The sequence below is a fragment of the Rana temporaria genome, chromosome 12 (genome assembly GCF_905171775.1).
Source record: "Rana temporaria chromosome 12, aRanTem1.1, whole genome shotgun sequence".
Classification (NCBI taxonomy): domain Eukaryota; kingdom Metazoa; phylum Chordata; class Amphibia; order Anura; family Ranidae; genus Rana; species Rana temporaria.
In genome coordinates this window covers 10514594-10535534 of record NC_053500.1, presented here as the reverse complement: position 1 = coordinate 10535534, position 20941 = coordinate 10514594, and the positions used below count along the sequence as shown (strand labels likewise).

The 20941-nt window shown below is 46.5% G+C and overlaps 1 protein-coding gene across 4 annotated transcripts in view; it reads right to left on the bottom strand.

Moving 5' to 3' along the window:
- Window positions 1–20941, bottom strand: part of LOC120919053 (activity dependent neuroprotector homeobox) — a 41240-nt gene that overhangs the window by 14231 nt on the left and 6068 nt on the right. For all 4 annotated transcript variants that reach the window (XM_040331015.1, XM_040331018.1, XM_040331016.1 and 1 more), the window contains exon 2: window positions 20493–20641. The gene's annotated coding sequence lies outside the window, so the exon portion shown is untranslated. The remainder of the gene's footprint in view (window positions 1–20492; window positions 20642–20941) is intronic.

Below are 20941 nucleotides of genomic sequence, written 5' to 3'. Positions count from 1 at the left end.
TTAGAACAACCCAGGTATATGTCACCCTGCACACAGCACCAGATTTCATCACATGGAGGAGTCACAGGTGTCCCGGATCAAAGTGAACTGTATTACACAATGCAGCGACTCTACTATAAATTATTTGCTGAAAACGTAACCCGTCAGAAAACTTGGATGAACATCTCCCGAATCTTTTCGGCTCAAGAGAAATGTAAAATATATTTCTATAAACTACAAATAGATGAAAACCAACACAAAAGTTCACCCAACAAACTGGTTCCTTGTAGATTTGTAAAGTCTGATGAGGGCCAACAAGCCTGGAAGAGCTGCATGCGACTGAAGGGCTCTTTATTTTTTAGCCTCAATTGACAAAGCTTTTTAGATAGATAACTGCCAACATTGACTATCAGAATACTTTATTAATGCCAAAGAGATTAATACACACAGCCAACACAAGATCACAACAAACAAAACAAGACACAACAAAAATCTCCAAAACGGCAGCAAATGGCATCAATAAAAACTAAACTAAAATGAATAATAAAAAACAAAACCCTAAACAAAACAAAGAAAAACATCAACTTAGTGACTACAATACTAAGTAAGGGCTCTTTCACACGGGCGGCCCCCGTTCAGGTCCGCCTGCCATTTTTTTTTTAGGTGGACCTGAACGGGCGCTCCGTGCTCCTCTAAGGAGCCGCTGATGTCATCGGTGACATGCCCGCTGACATCCGACCCGCCGAAGTGTGACGGAGGAAAAACCTACTTTTCCATCCGTCTGGCAGATCGAATGAACATGGACAGACGGTCCGTGTTCATCCGATCCCCCCATAGGGGAGAGCGGAGAAAAGACAGGGCGGTCCCTGCACAGTGTGCGGAGACCGCCCTGTCATCCGCCGGCTCAGTGGGGATCAACGGAGCGATCCCCGCTGAGCAAGCGGAGGTTCACGGGGCGGATCATTACTGATCCGTCCCGTGTGAAAGGGGCCTAAGGGACACAAGTCCATTTTTGGCGGCTTCCATTAGTCAGCTCTTGCTTCACAGCAGGGTACTTTTAAAATCAGGATAACGGTGATGCTGCTATAGAAACATGTGGTAGACCTTCTGGCCAGACTGGTCCTACACAGCACATCTCCTGCAATCAGCCTCCTCTGTTGCCTAGCAACATAGGAGAGTACCAATTTTGTCTATGAAAAAGAAAAACCACCACAAAACACACAGATGTATAAAACAAAACTACATAAAATCAACATGCTATAACATGCTATAACAAACTTAGTTTTTTATTAAATATTTCAATCAGGAACCTCCATCATACTCAATAGGGGGGAAATCACAGAACTAGAACCGTCAGAGGATGACAGCCTTCCCCGGCTCCTTAGAACTCCAAGCAGTACAGTCTCAAATCAGCGAAGCAATCAATCCCTGCGGCAACTTCCACTCACTGCACTGCAGGTAAACCACACTGAACTCCTCACCACAAGAGCAACACAGGCTACAGAGCAGAGACTCTATATCAGAGATATGCAATTAGCGGACCTCCAGCTGTTGCAGAACTACAAGTCCCATGAGGCATAGCAAGACTCTGACAGCCACAAGCATGACACCCAGAGGCATGATGGGACTTGTAGTTTTGTAACAGCTGGAGGTCCGCTAATTGCATATCCCTGCTCTATATACTTGTACAGCACATTACAACCAGATTGCTCCATGGGAGGCTGCCATGTTTAACATGTACAAGGAACTTCCACATGACCATAGCCAGATATATATATATATATAGTATTTTCATTAAAAAGACACTTGCAACTTGCCCATGTAGCGACCCGCCGGGCCTTAGGGAAAGAGGTAGAAGGGAGAGGTTTAAAGCCTGTGAAAGAGCTGCCCTCTGTACAAATCGCACCCCCCCACCCCCGCCCTCTGTACAAAGCGCACCCCCCTCCCAACCCTCTGTACACAGTGCACCCCCTCCAAACCCTGCCCCTTGTACAAAGCGCCGCCCTCCAAACCCTGCCCCTTGTACAAAGCGCCCCCCTCCGAACCCCGCCCCTTATACAAAGCGCCTTCCTCCGAACCCCGCCCCTTGTACAAAGCGCCCCCCTCCGAACCCCGCCCCTTGTACAAAGCGCCCCCTTCGAACCCTGCCCCTTGTACAAAGCGCCCCCCTCCGAACCCTGCCCCTTGTACAAAGCGCCCCCCTCCGAACCCTGCCCCTTGTACAAAGCACCCCCCCCAAAAAAAACTGCCCTCTGTACGCAGCGCACCCCTGAAATCACATAAAGGGGCAATAATACCATGTGTTAAGGTCCTCCCACTGTCAGTGTAATTTGCACACCCACCATCCGATACAGTTCGGCGGGAAGGGGGTGATTGAGTTTGTACACCTATTCTCTAAGGCAGGGGGTCTCAAACTGGTGGCCCTCTAGCTGTTGCGACGCCCTGGATTAGATGGTAAGGCTTCACATACTATATCTTTAAAAAGCATTAAGTGATGTTGGCATGGTAAGCTGTCCTTCCCCACACAGCTCAGTACAGTATACACAGGCATTTGGTGTAGCATCATCCTTTGGTCTTGCTGTTTCGCAACAGCTGGAGGGCTGACAGTTTGGGACCCCGCTATAGGAGGAAAAAAAAAAAGCTATATATAAAAGTCTTACAGATGCACCCGGCCCTTTAAAACCGACTAGAAATTCTAACACCAGATTGGTTGCGAATGCTGCTGTACTTGACTGTTCCTTGCAATACGGAATCCACATGCCAGCCTTTCTAGATTCCCGATAGCGATTAAATGTCTAACACTTACCATGAAGAACGCCATCGCATTCTATAAACTTTTCACATCTCTGCAGAAGTTGCAGGGTGTTTCCAGGGAAACCACATCATCACTTTCACACACGCAGCAATGAGATACCATGAGCTCTTTTCTGAGAGGTATGCCAGCGGGAGGTAACAGGACCACCCTTCCAATAATAACACAACCTGCTAAAGGAAGATCAATGGTAGAAAGGTTCAACTGCGACTTTAGATACCAACGTGGCACATCCCAGTACATACACTACCAGACCGAATGCACCCCCTACGCATTCCCCACAAATCCTTGATATCTAGGAGGCACTGGTCATATGGCGACTGTGGTATGAAAAAAGAGAACATGTTACGCAGCAACATTACTGCTGCCAATAGCAACTACACTTTCAAAATAAAACCAAGGAATCCAAGTCAGAAAATTTTAGGAGACTCAAAAACTGAAAGAAGACTGTTCAGTATGGTCTTGAATGCAAGAGTGGGCCAGAGGGCATGAGAGCAGGAGACCAACCATTGAGAGGCCCTGAATCGCTAAGGGGTTTTGAGAACAGGAGACTGCTTGATGAGGCCCTGGATAGTCAAGGGTACCTCAAAAACAGTAGCCTGCTCGACAAGAGGAACTGGATGTCTGAAAGTCACTCAAGAATAGGAGACGGCTTGACAAAAGTCCCTCGATGGCCAAGGGTCCCTCAAAAACAGGACACTGCTCGACAAGAGGAACTGGATTGGCCAAGGGTCCCTCAAGAACATGACACTGCTCGACTAGAGGAACTGGATTGGCCAAGGGTTCCCTCAAAAACAGGACACTGCTCGACTAGAGGAACTGGATTGGCCAAGGGTTCCCTCAAAAACAGGACACTGCTCGACAAGAGGAACTGGATTGGCCAAGGGTTCCTCAAAAACAGGACACTGCTCGACAAGAGGAACTGGATTGGCCAAGGGTCCCTCAAGAACATGACACTGCTCGACTAGAGGAACTGGATTGGCCAAGGGTTCCCTCAAAAACAGGACACTGCTCGACTAGAGGAACTGGATTGGCCAAGGGTTCCCTCAAAAACAGGACACTGCTCGACAAGAGGAACTGGATTGGCCAAGGGTTCCTCAAAAACAGGACACTGCTCGACAGCAGACAGGCCCTGGATGGCCAAGGGTCCTTGAGAACAGGCACTGGGTGGTAGGGGGCCTGACTATAGGAGAGAATGTCATCAGGCCCAGTAAAGGAGGAGACTAAATGCTACGACCCAGAACTGCCAGCAGGCAAATTATAGGAGACTAGATAGCAAGTAGCACTAGATAGCTAGGGGGCTGACAAAATATGAGACTGCTCGGCAAAAGGCACTAGATGGACAGGAGGCCAAATTAGAAGAGACTCCTCATGAGGAAGCACTGGAGAGTCAGATCTGTTCCAAACCCATCGAGACAACGTAATTATTGCCTATGCATTCAATCTATGGTTGTACATCATAACATCTAGTCCTATCATTAGCACGTTCATGAGAACTATATTTCCATCTTTTAGCTCCACACCATGCTATACTTGAAAATAGCGGTGCACAGAAAATTATCGGCTGAAAACGGTGTTGACAATGGAGCCAAAAAGGGGGCGGGCAGAGTGCCGCACACGTATCATCCTTGCGTGCCCTTGTCAGAGCCCCTCCCCCCCCACACGAGTGTCATGAGGTGCAGCCTCACCAGTGCCTGGTAGCGTGATCTCACGCTGTCACAGAGCTCGATCTGAATGGCCGCGCAGCCGATGCAACAATGTCCCGCCTCTTGTAATAAAAAAGGCACGCTGATCCAATACTAAGAATCGTTGTGCAGTGTGTCATAAAAGGCAGGACATCGCTACATTGGCTGCACGGCTATTCAGATCCAGCTCTGTGAGATTGCGCTACTAGGCACTGGCAGGCTGCACCCTATGGGCACCGATGAGGCTGCATTGATATCCTGTACTATGTCTGCAGTCTCTGACCATCTCCTGTACTATGTCTGCAGTCTCTGACCATCTCCTGTACTATGTCTGCAGTCTCTGACCATCTCCTGTACTATGTCTGCAGTCTCTGACCATCTCCTGTACTATGTCTGCTAGAGACAAACCAAATGGAAATGTTTCCAATACTATTAGCAATGTACTTAAAGCGGAGTTCCATCTAAAAATGGAACTTCCGCTTTTCGGAACCCTCCCCATTTGATATCTTTCAGGGGTGGGGGAGGTTAGATACCTGCTCCCACTTCCAGGTATAGTTACCTGAACCATCCGCGGGTATCTACACCCCTTCCCCCCCGCTGTCTTCTGGGAAATGCACAGGTCACAGAAGGCGGCAGGGACCAGTGGCAAAGTGCAGCGTGAGTCACGCATGTGCAGTAGGGAACCAACAGCCGAGGGATCGATCGGCTTAAGGTGCTGAGACATTGCGGGTGCCCTGGACAGGTAAGTGTCCTTATTTTAAAAGTCAGAAGCTGCAGTATTTGTAGCTGCCGATAAAATAAAACACACAACTGCAGACCTCCGCTTTAAAGCAGGAGGACCAGCTTTAAAAAAATTGCTGCCGACTTTTAATAAGCACACTTACCTGTCCAGGTTGCCCGCAATCTTGGCTGCCTGAGGCCGATCTGTCGATCGTGGCAGGTCCCGGGCACCGCCATTCTCACTAAGGGACGTAACAGGCAGTGGAGCCTTGCAGATTCACTGCCCATTATCTACTGCACATGCGCGAGCGCTTTGTGAATGGGTGGCTGACTTCTGGGAGACATACAGTTCCCAGAAGTCAGTGCGCCCCATTGCGCAGAAGACAATGCGAGGACGACGGACAAGGAAGGGGCATATTAGGAAGATCTGCCTAGTAACAGCCATGTCTGGCAAGTATAAAAAAAAAAAAAAAAAAAAAAAAATCAAAATTTGTTTTTCTTTTTTTTTGGGTGGACCTCCGCTTTAAGAGATTGCAGACATGACACAAGAGATGGTCAGATTGCAGAATTAATTTTTCTTCAGCTTTTCTTGCACCAAAAGATACCAATAATAAATGCATATTAAATTTAAATTGACGATATTAAAAGTGGAATACAATACAATTATATATAAAAATATAAATATTTCTTAAAGCGGAGGTTCACCCCTAAATTACACTTTTCCCCCTTAAATTAATGCTCGTTTTGTCTAGGGGAATCCGCTAGTTGTGTTGATGCATCTTCTCCGCCACTTCCGGGTATGGGCTGCGGGACTGGGCGTTCCTTCTTGATTGACAGTCTTCCGAGAGGCTTCCGACGGTCGCATCCAACGCGTCACGATGTTCCGAAATAAGCCAACGTTGGTGCGCAGGCGCAGTATAGAGCCGCACCGACGTTCGGCTTCTTTCGGCTACGAGTGACGCGATGGATGCGACCGTCGGAAGCCTCTCGGAAGACTGTCAATCTCGGGAGCAGGCTTTCCTTCTTGATTGACAGTCTTCCGAGAGGCTTCCGACGGTCGCATCCATCGCGTCACGATTTTCCGAAAGAAGCCGAACGTTGGTGCGCAGTATAGAGCCGCACCGACGTTCGGCTTCTTTCGGCTACTAGTGACGCGATGGATGCGACCGTCGGAAGCCTCTCGGAAGACTGTCAATCAAGAAGGAACGCCCGCTCCCGAAGACCCATACCCGGAAGCGACGGAAGAAGATGCAGCTCGAAAACGGGTAAGTACAGGTCATATTTTAACACAACTAGCCGATTCCCCTAGACAAAACGAGCAGGAATCTAAGGGGATTTTTTGAAAAAAAATTCTTATGGGTGAACTCCCGCTTTAAAAACTGTAATTTTCGGTTTTTGGCAAAGTGCATCCTGCATTTCCGGTGCCAATATTTCCATTCAGTGCACTCCTACTTGAGCCCTGGTTCACACTGGGTACGATTTGGAACGATTTGAGATGCGATTTGACATGTCAAATCGCATCTCAAATCGGCGGCAATGGCACTGTCCTAATCAGTGCGACGCCGCATCTGCGATTTCAAAAAGTAGTTCCTGTACTACTTTTTGCGATTTTGGGCTGCGATTTACATTAAATTGCGGCCGAAATCGCGGCAAAATCATGGCCGCGAAATCGCGGTAAAATCGCGCATTTTACCGCGATTTTGAATTTGCAGCAGTGTGAACCTAGGCTGAAACCCAAATCTGAAAACTTCCTACTGGGATGATTGGTAAACCTTCATTTTCTAGAATCAACCTGTAATGAGACTCACCGCTCATAGGCCACGGGCTCTATCTCTATAGATGAAACAAATCAATGTTATTAGTTTGGTCACTTAAGACTCAATTATGCTACAGATCCAACTGGGAGAGATATAAATCCTCACTAAAATCACAAAAAAATAAAAAAGTCAACAATAGGCGTCTGAAGGTAAGATTACCTCTTTAACCGTAAACCGAAGACATTAAAAAGACATCTTGGTGGGTTAACATAGACCAGGGATATGCAATTAGCGGACCTCCAGCTGTTGCAGAACTACAAGTCCCATGAGGCATAGCAAGACTCTGACAGCCACAAGCATGACACCCAAAAGCAGAGGCATGATGGGAATTGTAGTTTTGCAACATCTGGAGGTCTGCTAATTGCATATCCCTGACATAGACCTTTCAGAAAATGTCAAGCATAACGCACACAAAAAAGGTGTTATCCAAGCAAATACAGTACAATGGGCACAACATGCGGCTCCTACAAACTTCTGTTTATATGGTGTCAACTCTAGACAAAAAAAAAGCAAAAAATTGCGACTCCTATCCACAAACATTGTCCAGTAATATACAGCAAGGACTACAAACCATATTTCTTTTAGGAACCAATAGGCTTCATTTATCAAAACGACAAAAAAAATAAAAAATAAGCCATCTGTGTCAGCCAGTCATGATATGCTGAAAGCCTAAATCCAACTAATGGCTAAGGGACCAAATAAACAGGTCTTATTTCAGCAATTAGTAAACAGGCCCAAAAGGGACCCGAGTGGGAAAAACTGGACCTAGGTTAAAAATCCAAGACGAGACAAATCCCAGGATCCTAAGAGAGGAAAAAATATAAAAATAATACACTTGGGTGCCAACTATATTTATCCTTATGTATGGCTCGAAGGAAGCTACCTACAATGACCTCCAACCAACCGGATACAATAAATTGGCTGCCTACTTCAGTAGCCAAGCGAAAATGGGGAAAGAGTAACATGGGAACAGATAAGAGGTTTTCTCTTTGCTCCAACTGTTATACCTTGGCGTACCCCACCTACAAATAAGGAAAAATTACCCTCCAGGCCGCAACGCCACGTGGGGCCCCCCCACACTCAGGCCGCAACGCCACGTGGGCCCCCCCCACACTCAGGCCGCAACGCCACGTGGGGCCCCCCCCCACACACTCAGGCCGCAACGCCACGTGGGGCCCCCCCCCACACACTCAGGCCGCAACGCCATGTGGGGCCGCCCCCCCCACACTCGGGCCGCAACGCCACGTTGGGCCCCCCCCACACTCGGGCCGCAACGCCACGTGGGCCCCCCCACACACTCGGGCCGCAACGCCACGTGGGGCCCCCCCCCACACACTCGGGCCGCAACGCCACGTGGCATTTGGGAGAAATATTCCATCACTTCCTGTCACAGATATGAGGGAAATTAAATAAAAATCTGGCAGGAGTTCTAGTCTTCCCCTACGCTACTAAGGAAATGCAATTGTGTCGCCGATGGGAGATTTACCCCTACTTCCTGTCTGGTAAAACTTAGAGCAGGAAGTTGGGGGGGGTCCTTTCTAATGGAGACCCAGATAGCAGTAAAAAGGGGTTTTCTGCCTTCTCCGCTGTATCCAAAAAAACAAAAAATAAATAAAAAGGCTACGATTGCTTTGATATCTGACCAACATAAACACAATCATTACACAACACCCAGAAACAACATAACCACCAGTGCAGAAATTATACTGGCACTAAAAAGACCTTTGAAATTCAATAATGTGCAAAAAACAATAACCCAAAATCAGACATCTTGCTCCATACCTCAGCAAGAACGCTGAAAGACAACTGGTTTCTATAAGAAACCTCAACTCCAGACAAAGTAGACCTGGGTTGATTTACTAAAAATGTTAAGTGCAAAACCTGGTGCAGCTGTGCACGGTAGCCAATTAGCTTCTGACTTCAGATGGTTCAATAAAGCTTTGACAATATAACCTGGAATCCGATTGGTTTATTGGCAGAGCTGCACCAGATTTTGCACTCTCCAGTTTTAGTAAACAACTCTCAACTACCGTATTTATCGGCGTATACCGCGCACTATTTTGCCCTGAAAATCAGGGCAAAATCGTGGGTGCGCGATATACGCCGATACCCGCTTTCCCGCCATGAGTTTGAATACTGCGCCCGCATATAGCGAGCGCAGTACACTCGTGAATCTTCGGCCAGTCTCGGCGCCTCTCGTACTCACGTCCTGACGTCCTGAGCGTACAGGACGTCAGTGCGAGAGGCGCCCGAGCCTGCCCGAAGATTCACGAGTGTACTGCGCTCGCTATATGCGGGCGCAGTATTCAAAGTCGTGGCGGGAAACGAGCGGGAGGACGCCGCCGAAGGATGCCGGACCCGCCGAAGATGGACACCGGACCCGCCGAAGATGGACACCGGACCCGCCGAAGATGGACGCCCGACCCGCCGAAGACGGACCCGCCGAAGAGGACACCCGACGAGGCCGCAGAAGGACGCCGGACCCGACGAGGCCGCAGATGGACGCCGCGCAAGACATCAAAACTGTAAGTACAAAACAACAAAAAATCTTTTTTTCCCACAGGATTGGGGGCCACTTTGGGGGTGCGCGGTATACGCCAGAGCGCGTTATACCGCGATAAATACGGTATTTCTTGTTCTTGGAAGTGTTGGTCACATGACAAACTCAATTTCATTGTGGGGCCGCATCAGCATTATGATTGCCCTCAAAAGGGCCTGTTGTATCTGTAAGATTAGATGTCCAGCACATCCCCTCCCCTTACATTAAATGTCAGGAGCCCCTCACCATCAGAAGTTGAGGCCCCCACTCTCCCTTACATGCCAGTGCACCCCCTTTCCCTATGCCGCTGCTGGGAAGAAGCTGGATGCATTGCTGGAGGGCCGCCAGTTTGACACCCCTGATTTCTAATCCATCAAAAAAAAAAAAAAAAAAAAAGGAGCAGCAGCCTAAAAAGCCACCAAGTCTACCCACCATCTACACATCTATCTATATGCCTGAGGGATCAATTCTTCAAACGATAGCTCCTCATATACAACCATCAATACACCGTATCATTGACTTCTCACACCCCAGACAAGAGGCAAAGTCTGGAAAGTACCTAAATGTTTTTGGAAAATAATCCCTCGTTGTCTGCGGCCTTAGAGACGCACAATGCGCTCAACCCAGGGTTCATTTCTCTTATTAGGACCACAACCGTCCCGTACTTAGATCCTTGTTTCTGTTCAATATAGGATCACGTTCAATAGTTGCATTTAGGTAAAGAATATCACTAAACCGATCACCAAAAATACTGACAGTAAGTGAATATTGGTCACAATACTTTAACCCAGATCTCTCTGCCTTATAGAGTATAAACAAAGCACCAAGATGACCAGAATAATCACACTGGCCACAAGCAAGCCCATCTCCACACAAATTACCAAAAGTATTGGGACGCCTGCCTTTACACGCACATGATCTTTAATGACATCCCAGTCTTAGTCTGAAGGATTCCGTATTGAGTTGGCCCGCCCATTGCAGCTATAACAGCTTCAACTCTTCTGGGAAGGCCGTCCACAAGGTTTAGGAGTGTATATGCAGCAGCAGCAGAGGATGAGCGATCGCTCGTCTCTCTGCTGCTCCCCCCGCCATCCTCAGTGAGGGAACCAGGAAGTGAAGCGCTCCGGCTTCACTACCCGGTTCCCTACGGCGCATGCGCGAGTCGCGCTGCGCCCGCCGATTGGCTCACACGCTGTGTGCTGGGAGCCGAGTGTTCCCAGCACACAACGGGATGACAGACGGGAAGTCAGAAAAACCCGTCTTTTGCCCGTAGCATGTGGCCGGAAGTGGGTGCAAATACCTGTCTTTAGACAGGTATCTGCACCCCCCTCCCCGCTGAAAGGTGTCAAATGTGACACCGGAGGTGGGGAGGGTTCCGATCAGCGGGACTTCACTTTAGGGTGGAGAACCGCTTTAAAGAGTTCCCTTCACTGGAACTAAGGGGCCAAGCCCAGCCCCTGAAAAACAACCCCCCACACCATAATCCCCCCTCCACCAAATGGTTTGGACCAGAGCACAAAGCAAGGTCCATAAAGACATGGATGAGCGAGTTTGGGGTGGAGGAACTTGACTGGCCTGTACAGAGTCCACCTTTGGGATGAATTGGAGCGGAGACTGCAAACCAGGTCTTCTCATCCAACATCAGTGCCTGGCCTCACAAATGCCCTTCTGGAAGAAAGGTCAAACAGTATATAGTATTGTTGTTTTTTTGCCAAGCAACTTATTTGATTTTTTTTTTTTTTGCACCAAAGAAAAACTCAAATTATTGTGCCCTTCGTACGAAAACCTGCTTTCAATAGAAACTTTTCTGAACTGTTGCTCAAGCATAGCAGACTGTGTAGTCTGTGTGGGTGTGTCACAAGAGTGGACACACCCACTTCCAACAAAATGGGAACAAAGAACCAACTTATAAAACATGACTACAGGAAATTCGCTTAAAACAAAAGAAAAGCCAGGCATACATTTACTTTGCAGGAAGAACGCACCGAGGTGACAGCTATACAGCACACACCGGGTCTGTCCAGACAAGTGATGAAGAACCTTGGCACCCCAGATGTTCTAGAACTACATTTCCCATGATGCTCAACTACACTGCAGAGTGCCTGAGCATCATGGGAAATGTAGTTCCAGAACATCTGGGGGTGCCAATGTTCACCATCACTGGTTTAGAGGCTGAAATAAGCCGGTCTCAGAGAAATCCTATTGGCACACCACAAGATACCGTATATACTCGAGTATAAGCCGAGTTTTTCAGCACATTTTTTTGGTGCTGAAAATGCCCCCCTCGGCTTATACTCGAGTCACCTTTTTGCACCTGATCTCCCGGACATTGGGGAAATGGTACCGGCCGGCCTCTGGACCCCAAACTTGGCACACCTGTAGCCCCACTCCTCCTCTACAAGTGTGCAAAGTTTTTTGTCCGGAGGACCTACGGCCAGGGAGCACCGATTTTTTAAAGCCGGGCACCCCTTCCATAGACTCCCATGTTAAATGTTTATTTCTTCGGTGAATTTGGGGACCCGGTACCGGCCGGTCGTAGGTCTCCTGGACCCAGAACTTGGCACACATGTAGCCCCATTTTTTCTTCTACAAGTGTGCAAAGTTTGTTGTCTGGAGGACCTACGGCTGGGGAGCACCGATTTTTCAAAGCCGGGCACCCCTTCTATAGACTCCCATGTTAAACGTCAGTCTAGGCCATTGTTTCCCAACTCCAGTCCTCAAGGCACACCAACAGGTCATGTTTTCAGGATTTCCCTCAGATGAAACGGCTGTGGTAATTACTAAGGCAGTGAAACTGATCAAATCACCTGTGCAAAATAATGGAAAGCCTGAAAACATGACCTGTTGGTGTGCCTTGAGGACTGGAGTTGGGAAACACTGGTCTAGGCATGGGCACAGTGAGGCATGCAAATCGACACCCTAGGCCAGTGATGGTGAACCTTGGCACCCCTGATGTTTTGGAACTACATTTCCCATGATGCTCATGCACTCTAGTGGGCGTCTGTGTAGTCCAAAAGCATCTGGGGTGCCAAGGTTCGCCATCACTGCCCTAGGCTTATACACAAGTCAATACGTTTTCCCTGTTTTTTTTGTGGTAAAATTAGGTGCTTCGACTTATATTCGGGTTGGCTTATACTCGAGTATATATGGTACTTTCTTTTCATCCAAACTGTAAGTCCAAGACAAACAATATACTTTTCATCCTCTAGACAACACAACTTTATTTATTTTTTTCCCTACGCTTTTAATATAGAAAGAATGTATCCTTTCTATATTAAAAGCATAGGAAAAAATAAAGAGCGTTGAAGTGACCCCCCCGGTCTCTTTACGCCTCCAAGGTGGCGGTAAACCCTCAACTTTCCAGGCGCCGTATTGCCAAACTCCTCTCCAATCACTAGAAGCTCATTGGGAAGCCAACACTTCCGGGAGAGTGGATCTCCATTGTTTCCCCCGCAGATCTCATTCATTCCTCCCTCCCTCCGAAATTCACATCACCGCTCTTCTCCTGCAGTGATGTGAGGTCCGGAGGAGGAACCAGCGAGAAATACAGGGAGCCATGGAAAGAGGACATTTCCACAAACACTGGTTGTCCAGAAGATTTTCAGATACCTGGCTATTGGGAAATGTTTCTGTAAATCACAACAGGGTCACCTATTGTCAAGGCCTCGTTCACACAGTTATCCCAGGAAAGTCTCTTCACAGCACACCAAATATTTCAATGTTTTGTTGCCAATAGAGTAGGAAAAGTTTACAATGTATTCACAACTATCAGACCCCTTTCACACTGGAGGCATTTTTTTAGGCGCTTTAGCGCTACAAAGCGCCTGAAAAATGCCTCATCTGCAGCCCGAGTGCTCTCACACTGGGGCACTGTGCTGGCCGGACGCCAAGGGCACCGTGCTGGCCGGACGCCAAGGGCACCGTGCTGGCCGGACGCCAAGGGCACCGTGCTGGCCGGACGCCAAGGGCACTTTTACACTGAAAAAGTGAGGGTGTCAGCGGTAAAGCGGCTCTTTGCCGTCATTTTAGTGGCGCTTTTAACCCCCATTAGCGGCTGAAAAGGGGTTAAAAGCACCCGCAAAAAGTGCTGCTACAGTAGCGCTGCCCATTGACTTCAATGGGCAGGGGCGCTTTACAGACACGATTTTTAGCACTAGAACGCTTGTGAAAGTAGCCTAAAAAAAAAGTCCTGCAAGCAGCATCTTTGAGGCACTTATACACCGCTCCTAAAGCGCCCCTGCCCATTGAAAATGCCTGAAAAACGCCTCAGCAGTGGCGCTTTTAACCCTTTATAAAACCAGCGGCGATTTACCATCGACGCCCCCCCGCGCTGTCAGCGTGAAAGGGCTCTTACACTTATTAGCAAGCATATTAACTCGTTGGGAGATTTGCAGCAACTGACAGCCTTATCCTAAGAAGGTAAAAGTGCCACTTCCAAGTCTAGTTCCTGGCGGAGCAGGTTTGCGAGAGGTCAGGAAAGCAGAGACAGGGCTACATCCGTGTCCACCGCTGGAGGAGGCGACATACATGCACTTCCACTCAAAATGCCCGGACTTCTTACTCAACAAAAACACGTCTCCGGCCTGATATAGAGCAGAAACAGGAACTCGCTGTACAGCAGGAAAAAGCCGCCCCTCACCCCCCCCCCCTGGTGAACTGTAGCGCCACCTGCTGATCAAACTTAGTATTACACTGCTACTAAAAAACAAAGAGAACCTATTGGAAGCATCAGCATGCTGTTCTGTTCATGGAGAAGCTCTGGAAAGCCCATCACACAGACATTGCCTGCGCACTCCATTATTTACTACTTAGACCTGTCCTGAGAACACCCAGTGACTTCCAAATTAGGATGGAGCTCTGCAATTTCAGGAGCCTCTCTCTACACACTGTGGGATGTCAGAAGGGAGCAAAGAGAAGGCCTGGTTTATATATGTGGCGGCGGTTAACTCCCCTCTAAATAGCAAACATGGTGGATTGCTTTTCAGAGGCACTTCACAGGCATCTCTCTGAGGCATTATTTCCTCAAAGACCATGTGAAGCATTGAAAAGCCTGCTGCAACACACACACACACACACACACACACACACACACACACACACACTAGGGCTGGGTGATTTTGGGCAAAAAACAAAAAAACACGAATCAAGTTCTTTTTTTTTCTGATGGACACCGCGCTGGCAGGAGTTTTTTGGCGAGGCCACGGCTTCGGCCTAGTCCGCCGCAATCCTGGGAAAAGGCAGTGGACTCGCCTAAAAAATCCTGCTCGCCATGATCCTGGGAAAAGGCCACGGCTTCGGTCTAGTTCGCAGCATCCAGCCTCTTCCCACGATTGCGGCGAGCAGGATTTTTTTTTTAGGCGAGGCGAGGAAGTCTGCGGAGCGCCGGTCCTATGGCGGAGAAAAATAAAAATCGATTCGCTCAAAAGCTGAAACGATTTGCCCTTGCAACTCGATTCAGATTTTGAATCGATTTTTTCCCCAGCCCTAACACACATTACATGTGGCTGGCTCGCCATTAATTTGCGTGGGATTTAGCGGCGCTATCTACTTAATGCAAACAGTTTTTTCCACGTCATGACTGCAGCAGCAGGTATCAGTAGGGCCACTGATCAGGTTAACGTGCAGCTGAGGGAGGGGGTGGTAAAAACACAGCATAACTGCCTGCTTTTACTGCACCTAGGTCCATACTAGGTACGGCCCCCGCGTTTGCTTTGGCATGACAGCCCATTCCCTTGAATGGCTGCTTTGCCCCATGAAATGCAGGTTAAAGTCCCTGCGCTACTTTGGAAATCGCAGTCCGCACGGGAACTGCAAGTACAGCAAAGTTCCCAGTGCAGGCGGTGTGCCATTAAGAATACTGGCACCTGCCAATTCCCAACTGACTTTTTTTTTTTTAACCACTTCCCGCCCGGGCAATAGTCAATTGACATCCGGGAAGTGGTTGTGAAATCCTGACTGGACGTCTATTGACGTCCTGCAGGATTTCGTGGGGGCGCGCAACGATCGGTGGTGCGGGGTGTCAGTTCGAAGAGCCTCAACAGGAAGAGCCGTTGATCGGCTCTTCCTCACTCGCGTCTGACAGACGTGAGTAGGAGAGCCGATCGGCAGCTCTCCTGACGGGGGGAGTTCACACTGATTGTTTATCAGCGCAGCCCCCCCTCGGATGCCAACACGGGACCACCAGGTAGTGCCCCCGGGTGCTCAATAGAGCAAAAAAAAAACACCAATAAAAAAACTAAATTAACACAATCGATGGCAATCAGTGCCCACAAATGGGCACTGACTGGCAACATGGGCACTGGCTGAACTGAAGCCCAGCAATGCCATCAGTGCCACCCCTCAGAGTCCATCAGTGCCCATAATTGAAGAAGAAAAAAAAAACTTATTTACAAAAACAATTAACAGAAAAAAAAAAAAAAAAAAATTTTGTTGTTGTTGCGCAAAAAATAAAAAAAACGCAAAGGTGATCAAATACCACCAAAAGAAAGCTCTATTTGTGGGAACAAAATAAGAATTTCATGATCTATTGAAGCAAATAGGTGTTCAAAGACTTACAGTTGGTTCTCTTTAGAATAAAAAAGCCTTGCTTTGTGCGAGAAAGGTTTCAAAACTAGAGCTGTCCAATCAGAAGAAAGCATCAGAGATCTCTGCATTACAAGGTTTTCTCTCTGCAGCATGCTGGCAGGGGACAGGCTTTGCACGCCTTTTGTTTTAATGTACCTGGAATGTATTAAGCCAAATTAAACTAAAAAGTTCAGTTGGGCTTTAAGAGATCCTGCATTCCAGATAGATTCTTTAAGTCAAACTCCAGCCAAAAGTTATTTTAAATTTTGATAGAATGAGACAGGCTGAAGATTGTGGGACTGTGCTGTCTGTGACCCAATAGAAGGGATTGCCCTTCGCTCCCCTTGCTCATACCAGTCACCTGGACAGGAAGTAAGAGGGAATTCTCCATCATGTGGACACACACAGCAACACATCTTTAGACGAGAGATTAGGGTTGTCCCGATACCGATACTAGCATCGGGACCGATACCAAGCATTTGCCCGAGTACTTGTACTCTGGCAAATGCTCCCGATGCTACACCCGATACTTGTACTGTCGGCGGTGATCAGTGCGTGAAGAAGTTACAAGCACCGATTTTAAAGCAGCTGAAAGCCGCTGTGTATGCCGCCGTGTGTATCCCGCGTATGCCGCCGCGTGTATCCCGTGTATGCCGCCGTGTTTCTCTCCCCTTCGGTGCTCCTCCTCCACTCCCTGGAAATGTCAGGATGGACAGCAGGGTAGGAGCCGGTAAATCCGACTCCTTACTGCTCCGAATGGACAGAGTCAGTGATCACTGACTCTGTCCATTCACATAACTGAAACATTGTAACCTGTGTTTACAAATGTTTCAGTTTATGAATGAAGAGAAGACGCTGACTTGACTCCATTCATTTTCAGCGCAGCTGATGCTGCTGAGAAAGGGACTGGGGAACATGTGTCCCTAGTCCCTTTCCCTGTCTCAAAGGGAAGATGTCAGAGGTGTGTTAAGACCCCTGATATCTCACCAAAGCCCCCCCAACAGGGCTGAAAAAATAAATAAATAAATAAAAAGAATAAAAAACATGGATTGTGGAAAATAAAAAAAACCACACTGACACGGCCCCCCCCCCCTTAAAAAAAAAAAAAAAAAAAATGTTTTACAAATTAAAAAAAAATAAAAAAAAACACACACACATACTGACACATGTGCCGCTGTCACATGAGATTAAAAAAAAAAAAAGAAAAAAAGAAGTATCGGTAATCGGTATCGGCGAGTACTTGAAAAAAAGTATCGGTACTTGTACTCGGTCTTAAAAAAGTGTTATCAGGACAACCCTACGAGAGATCCAAACATTCCTCATTCTAATACAAAATGTGTTTGTACCATCTGTGGCCTTGTAGGGGGGAGTGTCCTCCTTACTTCCTGTTTTCACACCAATCCAGACAGGAAGTGGAAAGAAAACTCCCAAAAGAAGAGACAAAGAGCAAGAGAAAACCCGACCGAGCTTCCAACCCTTCCACATTATTTCATAGTAAAAATTGGAGCTGGATTTTAAAAACAGAGCTCCAGCCCCCCCTCCACAAATTACAAGTCAGCAGCTACAAATACTGTATCTGATGACTTTTTATATTAGGACACTAAGGCCCCGTGTACAAAACGGATGTTCAGAGGCAGTTGGACCCCTGAACTCGTTCAATGTTATCCTATGGGTACATGTACACAGGTTTGTTTACAGGTCTCTACCTGTATCCAAAAACTCTTGCACGTTTTATGTTGAATTGACTGAAAGAATTAGAACTCAATTTGGATTCTACTATCATCCAAGACTCTGTTAGAAAGACTTCCCTGCACTTCCAAGTTTTACCAGAATTAGGGGGGGGGGGGGGGGAAAAAAATAAACGTAACAAAAGATCGGCTAAATTGATTTTTTTTTTTCTTCAAAAAACAAAAAATTACACTAGTCGCTGATATTCCCTAAATGTATCTAATATAACTGTTACTGTGGCTGTAGGAGTCACAAATCTCTCAAAATATAGTAAAAGCCTGACAGAGGATCCAATTCTCCACTGAAACACCTCAATAATATCTAGGACATGCACCTAAAACACAAAAGGTAGTCACAAAGTACACATGGTAGTACATAAGAGCCAAATGCAGCATTAATGACCCACGTTTGTCACCTTCGCCAGAAGCTAAAGGCCAACTCTGAGCCATACTCCAGCAAAGTACCAAACACCACCAAAGGCCGACTATTTTAACTATTTCCTTGTTACTTGAATATTTGCGTGGTCAAAAATAACTTTCTAAAAAAGTTGACATAATTCAATAAAGATTAAAGAGCACCTGTCATAAGAGATATGGAGGCTGACACTTCATCAAAACACTTGGCAACTAATGAACAGTCACTCTGACCAACCAACATTCCTTAAAAATAAAAAGCAAAGCCAGTGAAGATGACAGCCTGTTCCAACCTCTTTAACATTGCTTAGCCATTCGTAGATGTGATGGCTGCATTCGTTTTATTTTTTATTCCCCCCCCCCCCCTCTATTTTCACTTGGTGATCCAGTCAGTAACACTTTCTGTCCTATAGTGCCTCCAGTACAAACTGAAGTCAAACTCCAGCTCACACATTTTTTTTTGAGTGTTGCAAAAAAAAGTTTATTTTAATTAAAATAAATATGTTATACTCACTTACTCTGTGCAATGGTATTGCACAGAGAAGCACTTCTGCCAGCGATATTGGCTCCTCCTCTTTGTGTGTGTGTGTGTGTGTGTAAGGAAGAGAGGAGAAAAGTTAAGGAAGAGAAGAAAAAAAAGGAAGAAAGGGAAGGAGAAGAAGAAAAAAAAGGAAGAAAGGGAAGGAGAAGAAAGAAGAAAAAAAAAAAAGGAAGAAAGGGAAGAAGAGAAGAAAGAAGAAAAAAAAGGAAGAGAGGGAAGAAAAGAAGAAAAAAAAAGGAAGAAAAAAAGGAAGAAAGGGAAGAAAAGAAGAAAAAAAGGAAGAAAGGGAAGAAAAGAAGAAAAAAAGGAAGAAAGGGAAGAAGAGAAGAAAGAAGAAAAAAAAAGGAAGAGAGGGAAGAAAAGAAGAAAAAAAAAGGAAGAAAAAAAGGAAGAAAGGGAAGAAGAGAAGAAAGAAGAAAAAAAGGAAGAAAGGGAAGAAGAGAAGAAAGAAGAAAAAAAGGAAGAAAGGGAAGAAGAGAAGAAAGAAGAAAAAAAGGAAGAAAGGGAAGAAGAGAAGAAAGAAGAAAAAAAGGAAGAAAGGGAAGAAGAGAAGAAAGAAGAAAAAAAGGAAGAAAGGGAAGAAGAGAAGAAAGAAGAAAAAAAGGAAGAAAGGGAAGAAGAGAAGAAAGAAGAAAAAAAGGAAGAAAGGGAAGAAGAGAAGAAAGAAGAAAAAAAGGAAGAAAGGGAAGAAGAGAAGAAAGAAGAAAAAAAGGAAGAAAGGGAAGAAGAGAAGAAAGAAGAAAAAAAGGAAGAAAGGGAAGAAGAGAAGAAAGGGAAGAAAAAAAGGAAGAAAGGGAAGAAGAGAAGAAAAAAAGGAAGAAAGGGAAGAAGAGAAGAAAGAAGGAAAAAAGGAAGAAAGGGAAGAAAGAAGAAAAAAAGGAAGAAAGGGAAGAAGAGAAGAAAGAAGAAAAAAAGGAAGAAAGGGAAGAAGAGAAGAAAGAAGAAAAAAAGGAAGAAAGGGAAGAAGAGAAGAAAGAAGAAAGGAAGAAAGGGAAGAAGAGAAGAAAGAAGAAAGGAAGAAAGGGAAGAAGAGAAGAAAGAAAGGAAGAAAGGGAAGAAGAGAAGAAAGAAAGGAAGAAAGGGAAGAAGAGAAGAAAGAAGAAAAAAAGGAAGAAAGGGAAGAAGAGAAGAAAGAAGAAAAAGGAAGAAAGGGAAGAAGAGAAGAAAGAAGAAAAAAGGAAGAAAGGGAAGAAGAGAAGAAAGAAGAAAAAAGGAAGAAAGGGAAGAAGAGAAGAAAGAAGAAAAAGGAAAAAAAGAAAGAAAGAAGAAGAAAAAGGAAGAAAATAAATTTTAGAACCACTTTAATCAGTTACAGCAAACACTTGTTGTGATAAAGATTTCACGTGAATGAATAAAAGCCGATTCTTGCAAGCACCCCTGTCAGTGGTAAATGGTTTAGCTCATCTCTCCAACTGCCACTTTTGTCTGGACAGCTTGGTCTATTAAAGGATGATAGACAAACAAGACTTGCTGGCTGGATCACCAAATGAAAACAGAAGAAGAGAAAACAAATGCAGCCATCACGTGTATGAATTGGTGAGCTGCAATATAATGAATACGGCTTATAAAGGAAACGCATAGCCGGCCTGCAAAGAACCGGAAATCCCGGCACCAATCATGTATGGGCCTCACAAGTCTCTTCGTTGCGGCGCTCTGACAGATCACTTATGAAGAAGGAGAGAAGGTGAACAAACCTTGTTGTGAACTTAAAAATAAAAGAAGAAGTTGATCAAAGCTGGGAGGTGAAGGTGTCGGCGCCTCTGAGGTGGGGGGTGAAGGTGATGAAGTCCATACATCCAATGATGGGGTACAGTGGGGAAGGGTCAGTCTGATCACGGCCCACCTGGAACAATAGAAGTAACAGAAGATATAAACACATGCAGTCAGTGATTGGGTGGCACACATGCTGAAAAGCAGAAGCAGGCTGTGCAGTGATTGATGGATTGCAGAGCTCCATTGTATGACTGCAGAGGGAGAGGAAGGAGCCGGCACACAGCTGTGATCGCTGATCCTCTCCCAGACCTCTAGGAGGCGCTGCTGTGCTGCAGCTTCCTTCCCCCATCCCCCACCCTGCACACAGAATGCGCCCCCTACAGGTCACTGGAGCCCGGCTCTCTCTCCTCTCCTCCTCGGTGACACACAC